Raw genomic sequence first — 18,166 nt, forward strand, 5'->3', positions numbered from 1 at the left:
AAAGAATTTAGACTTGGGGAGCTAAAGCAATAGTACAGTAAATAGAATTCTTGTATTCAACGTGGCTGGCTTGTTTTATTTCTGGCACCCCATAGAGTCCCTTGAGCCCACCCTGAGTGATCCCTGAACACAGAGTCAGGAGTAAGACATGAGCACAGCAGAATGTGCCCCAACCCCCCCCCTAAAGGACTACAGAGGAATATCTCGGATAGATCTATAAAAATCTAAGATAAAAATTGTATATGTATTAGAAAATATGGTTTGGGAAACTTATCCAAAAGGATAAATAAATGGCAGACATGACCTTATATATAATATTTCTAGTATCTTCATGATATAAAACTTAGAGTTAAATTCTTTTCTACTGAACTTTAGATAGATTTTTATTTTCTAAAATGCTTTTAGAAACAATAAATAAAGGGGTTGGCTTACCCCTAAATGCACCAACAATATAATATGACACCATACTCTTTTGTATAGGCACATACTCTTTTGTATAGGAAAATCTTATGCACAGAAACAAGATCTTATCTTCTAGAGATAAACTCATACTTTTTATAATATAGGGGTGCCTCCCACCCTAAACATGTGTTATGCAGACCCAACTTAAATTCCATGAGATTGGACAGTGATCATCCAACTGGAACCCCAGATCCCAGATGTAGAACCAATATAGTTCCCTGCAAAAACACCAGGAACCAAACTCCCCCTGGGAAATACCTAATACCGCTCTGGCAACAATTTGTGCCAGTTTTGATATGACATCCTGACAATGAGGAAACAGCAATAACTTGATCTAAAAACAGGTTGTCTTATCACCTAACAGCAAGATGAAATCAGAAGACATGTTATCCTATAATCTGTGTAAAAACTAAGAGTGCTAACAACAGAAGACTGACTTTGACAACCATGGCTCGGCAAAACTTATCCTGGGTCTAATAAAAAAGGCTTCAGTTTAGGACTTGTACAAAAATCAAGATCTCTAATTCCAGAAGTCTAACTTTGACAACTCAGACTGAACAGAACTTCTGGAACCATAATAAAGACTCTATTCTAGGCTTCGGCCCAAGATCCAAACAAAAACCAACACCACTTATTTCAGAAGACTGATTACAACAATGATGGAACAAAACTTCTAGAACCTTAAAGAAATAATCTATCCTAGACTTTGGCCTTTGACCTGTGCAAATACCAAGATCTCTCGCTACAGAGGCCTGATTTTATTATTCACAACTGAGCAGAAAGCTTCCTAGCAACACCATAAAAAGACCTTGGGGTGTGGTAATGAGCATGTACAGAGCCAGTAGTTGTTCCCATGGCAATATGCTTCAAGGGCAGAGAAACTCTGAATCTCTTAGGCCAGTGGTCGGCAACCTATTTTATCAACTGAGCCAAATCTTGCCGAAACCATGATTGAAATTTATTTTGAGAGCCACATTTTTTTGGGGTCACCCCAGGCAATGCTCAGGGGTTATTTCTGGCTCTACACTCAGAAATCGCCCCCGGCAGTCTCAGGGGACTATATGGGATGCCAGGATTTGATCCAACAACCTTCCGCATGCAAGGCAAATGCTTTACCACTGTGCTATCTCCCCCCCCCTTTTTCTGTTTTTTGTTTTTCTGGGTCACACCCGGCAACATTTAGGTGTTATTCCTGGCTCTATGCTCAGAAATCGCTCCTGGAAGGCGAGGAGGACCATATGAGATGCCGGGATTCGAACCATCGACCTTCTGCATGAGAGGCAAACACCTTACCTCCATGCTATTTCTCTGGCCCCGAGAGCCACATTTTTAAAACTGAAAATACATAGGATGGTGCACTGTTTTTAGTTTCAATAAGTTTTTATTGAGAATATTCTGCATGCAAGTATCCACATAGGTCAGCAGGATAACAACACAACTAATAAAACAAAAACTTTAGAACGATATTATTTATCAATAATGCTAAATTTCATACAATTTGCCTTACAATGTTTAGAAAATTACGTGCTGACAAAGAATGACAAAGTCACAAACCTAATGTGAACATTGGCCTTACATTTCCTTGGATAGTTTAAGGCAGATTTGTATGTTGTTTTTTTTTTTAATTTTAGGCACGAGTCCAGGTTCTCGTAGATGAGATGATTTCTCAATTTACTCTTGATAAGACTCATGCTTGAAAATGACTGTTTGCATAAATATGTAGACCCAGACAAGGAAAGAACAGCAAACGCTAGCTTTTTTAGTTGATTATATGAGTCAGGAATACTATTCCAGGTGTTAAAAATCAACATATCTTCCTTCTCCAGGTCTTTCAAAGAAGATCACTTGTGCTCTGAACTAAGTTCACATTTCCGTTTCTCCAATCTTTCAAAATTAGCACAAATACATTCAAATTTTGAGCTCCACAGTTCTTTGTTTTTTAAATCCAGCAATTGCATTTCAAAGTTGCTAATATCAATATTAAAGGGAGGAAAATTTAATTCTGTTACAGTAGCATCCAGAGGTTTTTTTTAACAAAGGCCAACAATTGCTTTGCTGTTTCTGAAATCCTGAAACCTCTTGAGAAAAGCTTCCTCATATTTAAAAGTGCTGTTTTAAAATAGGTAATGTCAACATTAGAATTATTTTCTTGGCGATGTTTCAACAGGCTTGGAAAGTGAATCAAAGTTTCTCTGTCAAAATCTTGAGCAAAAACAGATAATTTGTTTTTAAACAAAATAACTTCTAACATCGAAAACACTGTGCTTCCTTTCCCCTGTAGTTTATGATTAAGCTGATTTAGATGTGAAGTAACATCCACCATGAAATACAGTTTTTGAATCCACTGATCATTTGTTAATTCTGGATAGTAAACATCCTTGAGAAAAAATGCTTTGATTTCTGATAATAAGGAAGCAAAACTGAGGATGACGCACTGTTATGGGGGGATCTGTGGAGGACACACTGTTATGAGGGGGATCTATAGATGATGCATATATGGCATCTTATGTGTGTGTAAACAGTATTATAAAATTAGTGGGACTCATCATGGATATTTTAAACAGGGTTCACTCAAATAGTCCTTACTGGTACTGTTATTTATTGACCTTAGAACCTGGCCACTAACTTATTTTGCTGCCTCCTAGATTAAAAAAATGCGTGAAGCTCTGGCTCACAGGGCCCCGATACAAATATTGTCCCACAGGGAAGGGGATGTGTTGGGGACTGTGACTTGTTTGAGGTTATTTTGCTATACTTTCTGCCTTAGTTCAGCCTTTCACCTAAAGGCTACGTGCAGTCTTGCTGTAAGTTCTTGGGCCAAAGAGAAAGGAATGTGCAGCTGCAAAGTATAATTAATCTTGTAGCCCGGAGGAGAGCAACACAGCCCGGTACCATTCCCAGAAATGAGGTCTTACTCCCTCAACTACATTCCGGAGTCAACAAGGCAGTTATTATGTGTATATGTTACATTGTCTGTACAAAATTATTTCTGTAAGAACATTGCCCCCACCTTATATCTGTTAAAAGTTTAGAAATGCAGCTAGAAGGTCACAAGATGTTTCCATGGATACTGCAAGAAGTATTGCCCACTTGCCTTATTTGGAATAATGAAGTAATTTTCATGCAAAAAGAATGATTGACATTGCCTTTTGCCTGCCTCCTTCACCTTCCCTATATAAAGAGGTGCTGGACCTCAATAAACGCCCTTGAGCAGTGAGACATTGCCTTGGGTCTTTATTATTAACCTCTCTCAGATTTTTTACAGGTGTGGTCGTGCTTCTGTCCAGCTAAATAAAGGTGCGGTTGTCTGAGAAGCCTTCCCAGCTAATTCCTGCTGGCCGGGCCCCCCTGGGGGGCTTCAGGACCCCGCATTTTGGCGCCCAACGCTGGGCTCGAAGACCACCGCCACACCCCGAACGACTACAGGTCGGCGAGTCCGGAGCTGTTTCGTAAATCGCAGGAAATACCTCATCAGGGTAGGCGTTGAAACGAGTTAGCCTTAATCAAAAATTTAAACTGCAGTTTTTCCAGTCGTTCTGATCGCCGCCCCTGATTGGCTTTTGGGGCTTCACCCATAGGATCCGCTACCATGGGTGCCGCATTGAGTACTGAGCTTAAATTCATTCGAGATATACAGTCTGAATTGAAACGCAGACATATAGAGGTTACCAAAAAAGATATTTGTAATTTTTTAATGTTTGTTCATGATGTTTGCCAAAAATCTAGTGTTCCTGGGCTCCCTCTCGCTCTGACTCTGTCTCTCAGTTTCCTTCCTCTTCTGACCCTTCATCTTTACTTCTGCCACTGCACCCTCTGTGCAAAATCCTAAACAGCCCTTCACTTCCCTAGCTTCAGCTCCGTCCCTGTTCCACCAAAACCTTTACTCCCCTTACCACCCTCCCCTCCTTAGCCAGCAATTGCAACAATACAAAGCCTTTAATTGGAAAAGCCTCAAAGAGCCATTTCAAGCCGTAACCTCCTATGGCCCCCAAGCCCCTTACACGCTCTCCTGCTTAGAATCTAATAGCTGAACTCTTTGTCTCTTGGGAAGTTAACTTTTTTTTCATTGCAAAGCCCTTGCAGATAGGCAGGAATCCTGATCTCTAAGCTCTTATAGCTGGCCTCGCCTCTTTTCATACCTTAAAGGTACAGCACACACTTTCCAGGTCCCAGCTTGCCAACATGGCTCTTGCTGCCCTCTATGCCTGGAAGTCGCTCCCCAGAGCCAGCATTCCAGCAGCTCCCCCACACCGGCAACAAACTGTTGCTGCTTTCTCCCTCCCCCCCCTTTTTCTGACTTGAGTTCCCAACTCACCACAATTACATCCATAGTCTCTCACCTCTCTAACAAACTTGATAATGCTCTTGGCTCAAAAACCAGCGCTACCTTTCCTGTCTTTCTCCCTAATGGAAAAAGTCTTCCCCCGCCTGCTCAGCAGCCTCCACCGCGGAGAACGCTCAGTCCCTAACCATGGCAGATTCCCTCCTCTCACCGCTCCCCCTCTTAAAGCTATAGATATGAAACTACTTGGCCAAATTAAAAATCTTAAACAAATCTTAAGCCTTCAAAAACAGGCTGCTTCTCTTAATTCACAGGTTTCTGCCCTTCAGGCGTTTCCCCCCCCCTCCTAAATCTATAGTTGTCTGTCCTCTGCCCACTGAATTCTATGGCCAGGCCCCCCCTCTTGAGAATTCAAAGAAACAAACTAATAAAAGTCAGGCTGAGTGCCATAAAACAGAAACTGCTGCAGTGCCTACAAAAAATTCTAAGGGCACAGTGAGCAGGATAATTACAAAGTATCAGCTGCTAAGCCATAAAACCTTGCGATATCTACACTTTGCTGTTAAAACTTCTGAGCCTAATGTACCCTTTACTCAGTACATTTTGCTCAAACCAGTCCTCAGCCTCCTTCAGCCTCTTTCCTGCCAGCCTTGGGAAACAGCCAGCTCAGGCCCTGCCACTCCCACTTTAAGCCTTCCAATTCACCTTGAAATACCCAATCTTTGTTATTCAAAAGAAATCTGAAAAGTGGCATCTCTTGCATATTCTCAAATCAATTAATAAAACCATGATCCCCATGGTGCTTTTGCAACCCAGACTCCCCTCTTCGGTTGCCATTCCCTCTAATTCCAATAAATTAGTAATTAATCTTAAAAGATTGCTTTTTTTTTTCTCTATATCATTACACCCTGCGGACTGTAAATAATTTGCCTCTAGCCTTCCTGCTGTTAACTGTGCTGGCCCCTCCCCGAGTTATCAGTGAAAGACTCTGCTTCACCTTGTCAGCCCTACACTTCGTCAGATATGTGTTATTAGGTTTAGTGCATTAAGTGGTGTAAAGTAATTATTAAAACATTAAAAAGCAACAGGAAAATAACGGCAATAAACTTTTTTTTTCATGCCTCTCAGAAAATTTTACAGCAAGGTCATAATTCTGTCACTTTACAGATAACAAAATATTGGTAAAAAAAAAAACTTCTTTGTGTTTTAAAATCCAAACGAACACAAAAGTGTTAAATTTAAGTCTTATATTTCTATTAAAAGTTTTATTTTAATTTTTAAAGTATTTACAAAATTATGTGAAAAATAATGTGGTTAGCCTTTTTAAACAATATAGTTAATTTAATGCACAGTAAACACCTAGGTGTGCTTTATAGTACCCTTAGTTTTAACTTTGTGCTACAGCAATCGTTGTTCTTTATTTCTGCATTGAAAGAACTATTATTTTAAGTGCATTCAAAATATCAGCACATTATACAAATCTGTATATTTGTGTCGCAGTGAAAAAATAATATAAATGAAAAATATATTATATATAATTTTATAAGTAATATATAAAAGTAACTAAACTTTATAAGCAAATTAACTAGTATTAAATATAATTTTAGTCTTAAGTTCTAGGTGTGTAAATGTATCAGATGTCTTTAACTATATTTTATAATAATCTAAGCATTTAGTTAATTTGGTATATAATATTTTTTACAAATTATTCACATAAAGTCTTCATAGTAAAAACAGTTGTTTGTTTTTTAAAATCAGTTTTTATACCTTTAATAATCATAGTTCATGCTATTGTGTTTAATCATAAAAATTTTAACACTTTATTGCAGCTGTCTTACTGTTCTACTGCAAAACCAATTTAAAGAAAACCTATTCATTTACAGCAAATCATTTCATACTTCAGAGTGAAGACTCCTTCTACAGTGCTCATTAACCATTTTACTTAATGTTTTAAACTTCAAATTAAAATTGTTTTAAAAATGTTTTGTGTTAAATCTAAACCTTAAAATTTATTTTCAGCAAAGTTCCACTCCATCTACATTAAGTACTTCTCAAAACTAAAAAAGTTTTTCTACAAAAATTTTTTTTCTTCTCACAAACATGCTAGCTAAATATTTAAAAGCGCTTGTCAATTTTTTATAAATAAGTCTTAAATCAATCCTTTTGTCTGTTCATGTGTCTGTTGTGATGAATGAAAGTGGCCACAAGTGTAAAATGTTGTGTTTAGTGTTGTTTTGTTTTGTCTGTTTATTTGATATCTCTACATTTTATAATAATACAATTTTTAAAGCCTTATCCATTTTTCAAATTTCAATTAATTTTTTCAACCTGGTTCGGTCTGGTCAGTTCACAAACTGGCATGTTGCAACTAAAAATCATGTGTTAAAAATGATGTATTAAGCTAGCTTTGTCCTTCTAAGAACATGGCGGAGGGTGTGGGGATGGCAAACCCCAGATTTCTCAATGGCCATCGGGGATAACTTTTCCCTGGAGAATTTCTGGACTTTGCAGTCACCCGGCTTTCCTGTTATGTGTAAGTTCAAGCCTATAGAATATGTATTTATGGCTAAAAAATAGCATCCAGCTTTAACATAATAACTAAAAGTTTAAAAAAGATCCTTTATATTGTTTAAAAATTTTTTTTTAATTGGCAATTGTTAATTATAAATTTTCTTTTATGCCAAAGTCTAACAGAAGTCAAATAACATTCCCGTGGTATTCAAAAATAACTAGTGTAATGTAAATTGCTAATGTTTTCTGCCTGTAAACCCAAGCCAAAGGACTAAGTAAATTCTTAATTTTTATATAAAGTAACCATTTTGCCTCCTGCCAAGCTGTTTTCTTATAAACCTCCTGCTAGCCGCCATTCCTGCAAACCTGTTTCTAACTGACTCCACCTTTGACAATGCTGAATTGAGCACTCTGCCTAGCTGCCTTGGATGCCCACCACTGCCACCAACAACCTCCATTGCAAACAAGTCACGGTCGTGGAACTTTGCTTACTCAAACCATATATGTGCCCCCCTGTTCTACAATCAGACATTTGCAATCAAACCATTATTGTTAACAACTCTTCCATCTTCATTGAAGCCCCCAACTCCACTTATTTTGTTTGTTCCACTGGATTTTCTCCCCATATTGTTACTGAAATGTTTCTTGCTTATCATGATTGTTATGTTTTAGCTTTGTTAATGCCTAGAATAACCATCAAACCTGTTGGTCCGGTTTCCACCTTTATCCTCATCCTGCAAATGGTCAATGCCTCTACCCAAGCGCTCTCCAACACCAGCTATGAACACTGTTAAATCTGCAATTCACCGGTTTCGCTGTTTTATGAAAGCATCACAACGTTTAAATCTCCTATCTACACCAATGACTCTAAACTTCTTCTCTGGAAAGTTCAGCCTCAGCGTCATTAACTCACTGTTGGGCAAGTTGTGAGCTACGGACTCTGCCTTCTGGCCCATCCTCCTCCTCTCAAGTTATTTTAAATCTTATAAATGCCTCTGCTCTAGCCCTCACAGACCCAGATTATGAACGCTGTTAGCTTAGCTTCTCTCCTCAACCCCTACTCTTATCCTTCCGTCTTTCAACGACGTCGCGAGCCCTTTACAACTGTCACCCTTGCAGTCTTCCTTGCTGTTGGCGCCACTACTGGTGCTGGCATAGAAATTTACTCCCTTGTTTCCACTCAATCCAATTTTCGCATTCTCACTCAGGCTGTAAAACGAAACATTAATGAAATCAAACATAGCTTACAATTTCTCACTGATACTGTTAGTTCCCTTGCATATGTTGTGCTTCAAAATCGTCGTGGTTTAGATCTCGCCCTTATGAAAGAGGGGGGAGTCTGTGTGGCCCTTAACGAACAATGCTGTGTATTTAAAGAAAAAACTGGATTAATCAGGGATAGTGTTCTACGTATTGGTAACGGTATGAAGGAGTTCCAGAAACGTTTTGACCAAGAACAAGGTTGGTAACAGGGTTGGTTTTTCTCTTCTCCTTGGATACATACATTACTGTCCACTATTTTGGGCCCTCTTATTAGCCTCATGCTGCTCTTTTCTCTTGGCCCATGGATTTTCCGCAAAATCACTGCCTTTATTAAGAACCAGGTAGATGAAAAGGCAAAAACCTCTATTCAGGTCAACTACCAGCATCTAACCCCACGTGACTCCTGTGAAAACTTGGCTATTGTCACCAAGCCGCCCTTCCAGCCACTAAGTTTTCAGGAGATAGAGCGCATAGCTAACAAACGGAGCTCGCTCCGGTACTTGTGCTCTCGGCTGTGGAGATACCTACGACGGGATTAGCAAGGTCCCAGTTAGGACACAGCCCTAAAAAGCTACAACGCATAATTCAAATCTCTGTGCACACCCACAGCGCCTGTAGCCATCTTTTAAATGCGGCTTTGGCCGTGTCCGACCTGGTCAAACCTTGTAGCCTAAGACACGGTTCTTCCACCCGCTCACGACTTTCCTTCTTTTATTAGAAGAGAAAGGGGGAGATGTTGGGGACTGTGACTTGTTTGAGGTTATTTTGCTATACTTTCTGCCTTAGTTCAGCCTTTCACCTAAAGGCTACGTGCAGTCTTGCTGTAAGTTCTTGGGCCAAAGAGAAAGGAATGTGCAGCTGCAAAGTATAATTAATCTTGTAGCCCGGAGGAGAGCAACACGGCCCGGTACCATTCCCAGAAATGAGGTCTTACTCCCTCAACTACATTCCGGAGTCAACAAGGCAGTTATTATGTGTATATGTTACATTGTCTGTACAAAATTATTTCTGTAAGAACATTGCCCCCACCTTATATCTGTTAAAAGTTTAGAAATGCAGCTAGAAGGTCACAAGATGTTTCCATGGATACTGCAAGAAGTATTGCCCACTTGCCTTATTTGGAATAATGAAGTAATTTTCATGCAAAAAGAATGATTGACATTGCCTTTTGCCTGCCTCCTTCACCTTCCCTATATAAAGAGGTGCTGGACCTCAATAAACGCCCTTGAGCAGTGAGACATTGCCTTGGGTCTTTATTATTAACCTCTCTCAGATTTTTTACAGGTGTGGTCGTGCTTCTGTCCAGCTAAATAAAGGTGCGGTTGTCTGAGAAGCCTTCCCAGCTAATTCCTGCTGGCCGGGCCCCCCTGGGGGGCTTCAGGACCCCGCAGGGATGGGGCAGGGTCCAGGCTGACCAGTGACTCACCAGGCACCACGATGCAGCTACTGACCCACACATGGCTCTCTCCTCTGTTGCTACTCAGTCTGTAGTGCAGAAAGGATGCTGCCTCAACACTTTGGTGCCAGACAGAAAGTCATGCCCCCTATACCACATGACCTGACTGGACCTGCGTGGTGCCACACAGAAAGTCACGCCCCCCCATACCACATGACTCGACTGGAGCTGTGTGGAGCTGGTCGCTGGGGTTGACCTCACCATTTAAGGATAGGGTCCAAACATTAAATAAGGCTTTGGGCATTTTCATTTCTTACCCACAGAACAGTGTTTGGTCTATTACTGAGAAACAAAAATACCAAACACTTATCTGTTGTTCAAAAATCCATATGGTAGATTTTGATGCAGTTAAGATGGACATTCTGTCTGACTTCCACAAAGGGAGGGACCTTTTAAAGGAACCTCCACCTGCAGCCTGAACCTTGAATCACATTCAGTAGGAAGCTTCCAGGTTATTTCCTTGTAGCTATGCCCCTGCCATGGTTGTAGCTGTCCGCTGAAGAGGAGTGATAGGTTCAAAAGCGGACATGATAGGATGAGATGAGAAATATGGCTGGCCTTAAGAAAAGAAACCTGGATTTGGAATGACACAAAAATGTGTGTGTTTTTCCTGTTTTTCCCTCCTTAACCTTTTTTTAAACAAAATTTTTCTCTGAATTAAGAAAAAATAATGAGAGACAGGAGAGATATTATGAAAGTAGGGTGTTGCTTTACATGCAGAATTTACATGCGGTTTGAATCCCAGCATCCCAGGTCCCCCAAGCCTGCCAGTAGCGATTTCTGAGCATAGAGCCAGGAGTAACCCCTGAGCACTGCCGGGTGTGACCCAAAAACAAAAACAAAAAAAAATGTCTAATGCAATATAAAAATATAATGTGATCCAAATTGAAATCCCCAAAGCATTCTTCACAGAATATTTAAAAAATTAAAATTTATTTAGAATTACAAAAGTCTTTCACTATCAAAATCACTCCCAAAGGGAAAAAATGAAACAAATTTATACATATAATGTCCCATTTTTCAAAGTATAGTACAAAGTAGCAGTAATAAAGCAGTATGAATTGTGATAAAAACATTGACAAGCCAATAGAAAATTAGGGCCTAGTAGTAAAACCATACAAGTATGGAAAGCTAATGTATGACAAAAATAGTTAAAAGTCAACAAAAGAGCAATAAAATTTTCTTCAAAAAGTTGTACTGAGGGGCCAAAGATATAGTATATTGGGTAAGGCACTTGCTTTGCATGTATTGTTGACCTAGGTTTGATCTCCAGTATACTGTAAGATCCCCTGACCACTGTCAGAAGTGATTTTCAGCCAGGAGTGACCCTGAGCATCAAATAAAAAACAAACACAAAATATTGGTAATGGAAAACTGGACAGTCACCTGAAAAATAATGAAATGAGACTATAGTCTAACATCATATAAAAGTTAATTAAAAATTGATTGAGCACTTAAATAAGAAGATCTGAAACCTAAAGTAAAAAAAAAAATGCATATGACATGTTCCTGACATCAATCTTAGAAATCTGTTTGGAGAGTCTATTCCAACAAAAAGTGAAAGAAATGCAGAAAACAGATGAGATTACATCAAATGGATTAGTTTTTGTATAGCTATAGAGAATTTTATCAAAATATAAATATATTACACTGAATTGAAGAAAATATTTGCACATAATTTGTTCAACTAAAAGCTAGTTTTAAAAATATACAAAATTCGGGCCCGGAGAGATAGCACAGCGGCGTTTGCCTTGCAAAACGGCCGATCCAGGACCAAAGGTGGTTGGTTCGAATCCCGGTGTCCCATATGGTCCCCCGTGCCTGCCAGGAGCTATTTCTGAGTAGACAGCCAGGAGTAACCCCTGAGCAATGCCGGGTCTGACCCAAAAACCAAAAAAAAAAAAAAATATATATATATATATATATATATATATATATATATATATATATATATATATATACAAAATTCTTAAACCTTAACCCAATTAAAAACAGGAAGTTAGAAATTGCAGAGACCATGAAGATAGACCAAGAGTTGGTGCTCCCACTTCACATGTGCCAAGAAGTTTGATCTACTGCACTGTATGACACTCAGTCATACATTTTAACAATGTATGAACATTTTCCCACACAACATTTTCTCAGTGCAGCACTGAAGATCCCATAGCATTATCAGGTGGTTCTAGTACCACTTGGCCTGAGAAGCATCTTATATCCAGGCTGAGCATAAAACTATCTGGCCTAACTTGTAATGCTCCACTAAGAGTATCCTGGATTCCCAGAGCATTGACTGAACACTTCCTGCCCCTTACTCTCTCCCCCACATCCACCAAGTAAAAATGTAGAAAACAGATACAGATGTGCTTGCAGGTTTCTGCTGGTCTGTTCTCCTCTGCTCCTAGTCAGCTTTCTGACTGCTCTGCTTATTAACCAAAGGTATCTCTTTCCCAAGTCTATTGGTAGCAGTATCTCAGGGACAACAGGCACAGCAGACTTCAGACAGTCTCCTTTTATATCATTAGTAACTTGACACTTAACTGTACCACTGTACCTAGCTCTTCACCGAGTTCTAACATCTACCACTTGACCCTATTGATAAAATATTGCTGCCCAGATGTCCTCCATGTACTACTACACAATTAATAAAATACCTAAAATTACATTTAAACAAACATAAGGCCAAACAGCACATGGAATGAAACTCATCATCTCTTACTATAAGGAGTATGCAAGGCAAAAACAGTAATAAAACATCATGTATGAAAAAAAGCTACTCGCCAAAAAAGAAAAAACATCATTAAATGTTAAAGAGGAAAAGAGAGAAAGGATACCTTAAAAACAGATACCTTAAAAAGTGTTTAGTGTTTTTTTTTTTAGCAGCAGTTCATTATGAAAAGCAGAAGGAGGCTATTTCTCCAAAACTTAAAAATAGAAATTGTATGTGCTTACATTAATTCTCCTTCTAGGTGTTTTACCAAAAACTTAATTTGAAGAGATACTCAAATTATATAAAGAGAAATCCCATGATTACTGAAGTATTTACAATAGCTCAGAAATGGAAACAACCTAAATTAATATCATTGATTTGTAGATAACTGTAACTCTATTCAGCTATAAAAATTAATTTCTGCCATTTACAACATGATAGATTAAAAGGCAATTTGAGCACATCGAAATAAATTAGAACACAAAAGACACACCTGTGATTTCACTTATGTATTTATAGATTAAAATATTTTAAAGACATATTAACTAAGCAGATGATAATGCATTAACTTGAACTCTAAAGTCAATTAGTTAACAACAAGGTGACTGCTAAAGGCTGGGGTTAAGAGTGGAAATCAGAACAAACAAGTCACATGTTTTGATTTACAGTTGTGCATACCAGATATATATGCACTGTAATGTTATAATACAATGATATAACAATTAAAAACAAATAAGTGAATGTAGCATCTTTATATAAAATAAACATAATCCAAAAACACATCTGAAAGTTAAAGGAAAATTTTTTTTTTTTTTTTTTTGGTTTTTGGGCCACACCCGGTAACGCTCAGGGGTTACTCCTGGCTATGCGCTCAGAAGTCGCTCCTGGCTTGGGGGACCATATGGGACGCCGGGGGATCGAACCGCGGTCCGTCTCCTAGGCTAGTGCAGATAAGGCAGGTACCTTACCTCCAGCGCCACCGCCCGGCCCCTAAAGGAAAATTTTGTCCTTAACCAATGCAGCAGCTACAATTTACAAAATGTTCTTTTTCTACCTGGTTAGAAAGAAAATAGCAAAGATATCATTAGAATGTTGCTTTTCAGTATGATGATTATATAAGAATTAATAATTAATAATAACTATAACTTTTTATTTTACTATTATTAATTGCTAGCTCAAAGGTTAATTACTAACCATTGCCTGCTTTTCAATACTTATGTTTTTGAACTTAATAATGAGCACCAAAATTTTGCCTGTTACAACTACTATTTTCTCCATAAAATGTTATTTTCTTGGGCACTTGACAACTCCCTGTTTGTACATTGACAGATACTAGAAAAATTTCAAAACAAAGTGCTGATAGGTATAAATTGCTATGCTGGAAATAAACTCCTGTAAATATTAATTAATTAAACTCTTGGAAAATGTTATTTTATTTCCCATATTTTACTATGATTTAATTTTCATTAAATTGCTATATCTTGAGGCCTAAATTTCCTCATTTGTAAAATTATCCTTTCTGACTAAAAGACTTCAAAGACCAGCTAAAACTGTAAATTAGCAAAGCTAAATGAGAAAATATGACAGATGTCTGAGTGAGAGTTAATTAGGCTATTAAGCTGTAATAGTTTCTTGCCAGTTATTCATTCACTAACAAATGTAATTTATTATTATGTTATCACCCTGGGTTCTTTTTCAAATTGAACCCTTCTAGGTGTGTGTGTGTGTGTGTGTGTGTGTGTGTGTGTGTGTGTGTGTGTGTGTGTGTGTGTGTGTGTGTTTAATGAAATTCTCTTTTGGGCAATTTCCATACTCAGATGCATTATCTAATTCCCCAGGAATTCTGAAGGTACATTCTGTTTCTGATGTTTAGTTTATTTGGGGGTGGGGGGGCTTAACTAGTACTATGGTAGAGGCTTGAAACCTCCATAAGAATATGTTGCTCCATCACCAAAGATTCAAGGCAAAATTCTTCAGAGAGATAAGCAGAGCATATACTAAGCTAAATTTTTTGTACTTAATTGTCAACCTTCAACCATAAAAAGCCAACTTTCCTGAGAAGATGGTAACAGTATTCATGCCCTGCCTGGAATGATTAAATCTAAATGTCTAGAGCATTTGAAAATGCTCCTCAATATGATTCAGTTGCATTAAGTTAAGACCCTTTAGGAAAGCAATTTGTTATAAAAAATATCATCCACTCAGTCCATTTGTAATGCAGTTTTGAAAGGCTCACCTGCAATAGAAGTCTTGGTGGTCGGTGGGAGGAATCAGCCTGAGAGATATAACCACAGAGGAAATCTGAAGAATTTGGTAGTATCCTAGGCAGGAACAGTCTATAACTGGGAAAGGCTGGGAGAGAACAGCCTGGGAAGAAAAACAGAGAGGTGGACCTTGTATCTGTATAGGGAGGAGTTTGGAACTGGCTTAGGGCATGCAAGGCAAAAGTTGAAAATAAACAGCCAGAATGAGTTCATAAATCTCTGAAGAGCAAGAAAAAAAGAGTGACAATATCCAGATGAAGGCGTTCTGGAAGGGTATGTGAGAAATTGATCTAGGGGTAAAAAGTAAAGTAGGAAAAGGATGAATAAAAAATATTCATTTTATAGATAGCTAGTGGGAAGCAATGTTAGAATAGAGAGACACATAGCAAAAGGCCAAGAGCAAAAGAATTAAGTGGAATAGTTGGTAGCTGGGTGTTGCTTTATTTACTGTGGAAGTCAAATTTTCTCAGCAAAGGCAGGAGCATGTCTCAACAGGATAATACACTGGCTACTCTAGGCAAGCAAGTGCTTAGTTGGAGAAAATGACTAAATTAAACAAAACAGTGAGCTTTGATGCTCTTTCTCAGATGTGTTTAGTAAGATCCTTTGGAATATTCATCAGTAGGAGAGTCTTGCATATTCACATTGAAAAAAAAAACTAATCCAAATAAATGTGAACATGGAATAGATTTTTTGACTGATTCATAAGTTCAGCAGCACCTGATCCAGCATGCAAGGGCAAGAAATACTGTTTTTCAATCTTTTCTTGCCTGAGATTCCTTCCAAACTTTTCTCCTTCCTGTGCCACTTCTGATTTCTGCAGATGCTTCTCTAATCTCCTACAGTTCCTCCACACTATTTGAACATTTTTTCACATGTGGACCCCTAGGAATATCTTGGGACTCACAGAAAGGCCATATAGGCCCCAACTGAGAAACAATTCTCTGTTGCTTTGTTGCAATTTAGCAAACTGTGATTTTCCACACTGGTCTGGGACCACCTCCTTCTGCAAATATAAACTCTGCAAATACAACTTTAAGGCAAAGTAAAATTATTTCAGGCAAAGTCATTTCCTTAGAGAATGTCAGAGAAGTTTGAAACAGATAATCTCACCAACTTTGACCCAAAAATTCCTGACTGATTTAAAATTCTGTTCTTGACAAACTGCAGTTAAAGCTAGCTACTAAAACTTGGCATAAATAACTCCTTTGGGCCTGTTTTGTATATTTTTAGGTATTGCTCTAACAGTTAACCTTTATATATTTACAAAAATATGATATTCATATTTTTGGTTTGAAAATAAATTTCAGATGTCAGTGTACTTTTGCTCAACTATGTTAAGAAATAGTCTCTCCCTATTACTAGATTAATGACTTGTAGGTTCAAGACAGTACCTAGGGAAATAGGGCTACTTCTGGATGTAGTTGGCCTTGCTGGGCTGGCCAGTGGTTCAATGCTAATGTCTGAAGTGTGGGTTGCTCAGGTCCTAAAGTAATGGGAATAAATAGGGTTACTTCAGTGATCCTCTCTCCACTCTGTAAATGGACTTTACATTTAAATTTTTAGAGTTTTAGACCTGTAGATATCAAGATTTAAAATACATTTAAAATTATTATTGGTTAGTAAGACTAAACAATGGTTTGTTTGGTACACATAAACGCAGACACACACATAAATAAACCCATATTTGATGTTTGGACCACACTTAGCAGTGCTTGATTATTACTCTTAGTTCTGTGCTAGGGCTCACCCCTTTTGGAACTTGGGGAGTACATATGTGGTGCCATATGTGGTGCCATGGATCAGAACCAGATTAAGGCACTCAAGGCAAGGGTCCAACCTGTTGTACTATCTATTGCCCTTTTTATGATACCATAATATTTCAGAGGTAAATTTAAAATTCAAGCACCCACTACCAAATTTTAGTGCTGTCTCTCTTCCTATTCCTCTCACCATGCACTCTTTTCCCTCTGTAACCATGATCACAAGAGTTTTTCCTGACTCTAGTAGTGAATTTTATTGTTTATATTTTTACTTCAGTAGTTAATGTTATTGTGTTCTTTTTCCCCTTCCTGAACAGTTAAATTATTTTAATTGTTTAGATCCCACATATAAGTAAAAATGTCTGGTAAGCATCTTTCATTTCATTACTGTTCTGTCTTGTATGGTCACCTAAAAATTCATCCATTTTTTTCCCCCAAAAGACATACATTTTGGGCCAGAAATATAGGACAGCATGTAGAGCAATTCTCATGCCAACAGCTGAGCTGGTTTCAATTTCTATTTTGTTTCCTGTTTTGAACCCCATTTAGTCCTCTGAGTTCAATAGGAGTGAGCTCCAAGCACAGATTCAGTAGTAAGCCTTCTCAGGTCCATAGGATATGTACCCCACAAAAAGGACAAACTCATTTTTAAATGACATAGTTCTATATTCCGCTGAATTTCTGTTCCAAAGTGTCTCTAGTTGATAATATGTTGCTGGCATTAGAGTGATTCCATGTTTTAGGTATTGTGTATATAATTCTACTATAAACAAATAGGTGCAAAATTAGTGTTTTCATATCCTGCAGATAAATGAATAGGGGTGCTGTTACTAAGTATAGTTTTTAAATTTTTTTTTTTTTAGTTTTTTGGCCATATCCAACTTTCTCAGGTGTTCCCTAACACTTTTGGGTGCTTGGGCCTTTTGTTTGTGAAATATGTGAACTTTAAACTGTCTTCTCAACATTGTTTAAATTTAAGAAAACAATCCCCATTTCATATGCCATAAGTGCTGTGCTAATTAATGTTCACAACAATGTACAAAGTTTTCGCTATTTTTGCCAACAGTTGTTTGGGAGATTTTGGATACAGCTCATTTTCATTGTTTTGAGCTGATATTTCATTGACCATGTTTATCAATCGGTGATGATAAACGTACCTGTCCACCTAGATGTCTTCATCGAGGAAGTGTCTTTTCAGCTCTTTATTAATTATTTTTTCTCTTGTTGATTTTTGATATATGTAAAACATATTTTTATATTAAATATCTGCCAGATTTTTGTGCCTGAAAATAATTTTTCTCATTAATTAAGGTATTTTTGTGTTAGTCATTAGTTACTTAAGCAGTGCAGATGCTTTTTGTTTGACATAGATCCATTTCTTATTTTTTTATTTTGCTGTCTGACAAAAGAATCATAGAAGATACCTGTAAAGTCATTGTCATAGAGAATTACTTTTTT

The 18,166-nt window shown here is 37.9% G+C and overlaps 1 non-coding gene across 1 annotated transcript; it reads left to right on the forward strand.

Moving 5' to 3' along the window:
• The first annotated feature begins 6,088 nt into the window (after positions 1-6,088).
• Positions 6,089-6,218, forward strand: LOC126005037 (small nucleolar RNA SNORA22). Its single transcript, XR_007494221.1, has one exon. It is a non-coding gene; the product is annotated as a small nucleolar RNA SNORA22 (small nucleolar RNA).
• Positions 6,219-18,166: the final 11,948 nt, after the last annotated feature.

This window comes from Suncus etruscus, chromosome 3, assembly GCF_024139225.1.
Source record: "Suncus etruscus isolate mSunEtr1 chromosome 3, mSunEtr1.pri.cur, whole genome shotgun sequence".
NCBI classification, from domain to species: Eukaryota; Metazoa; Chordata; class Mammalia; order Eulipotyphla; family Soricidae; genus Suncus; species Suncus etruscus.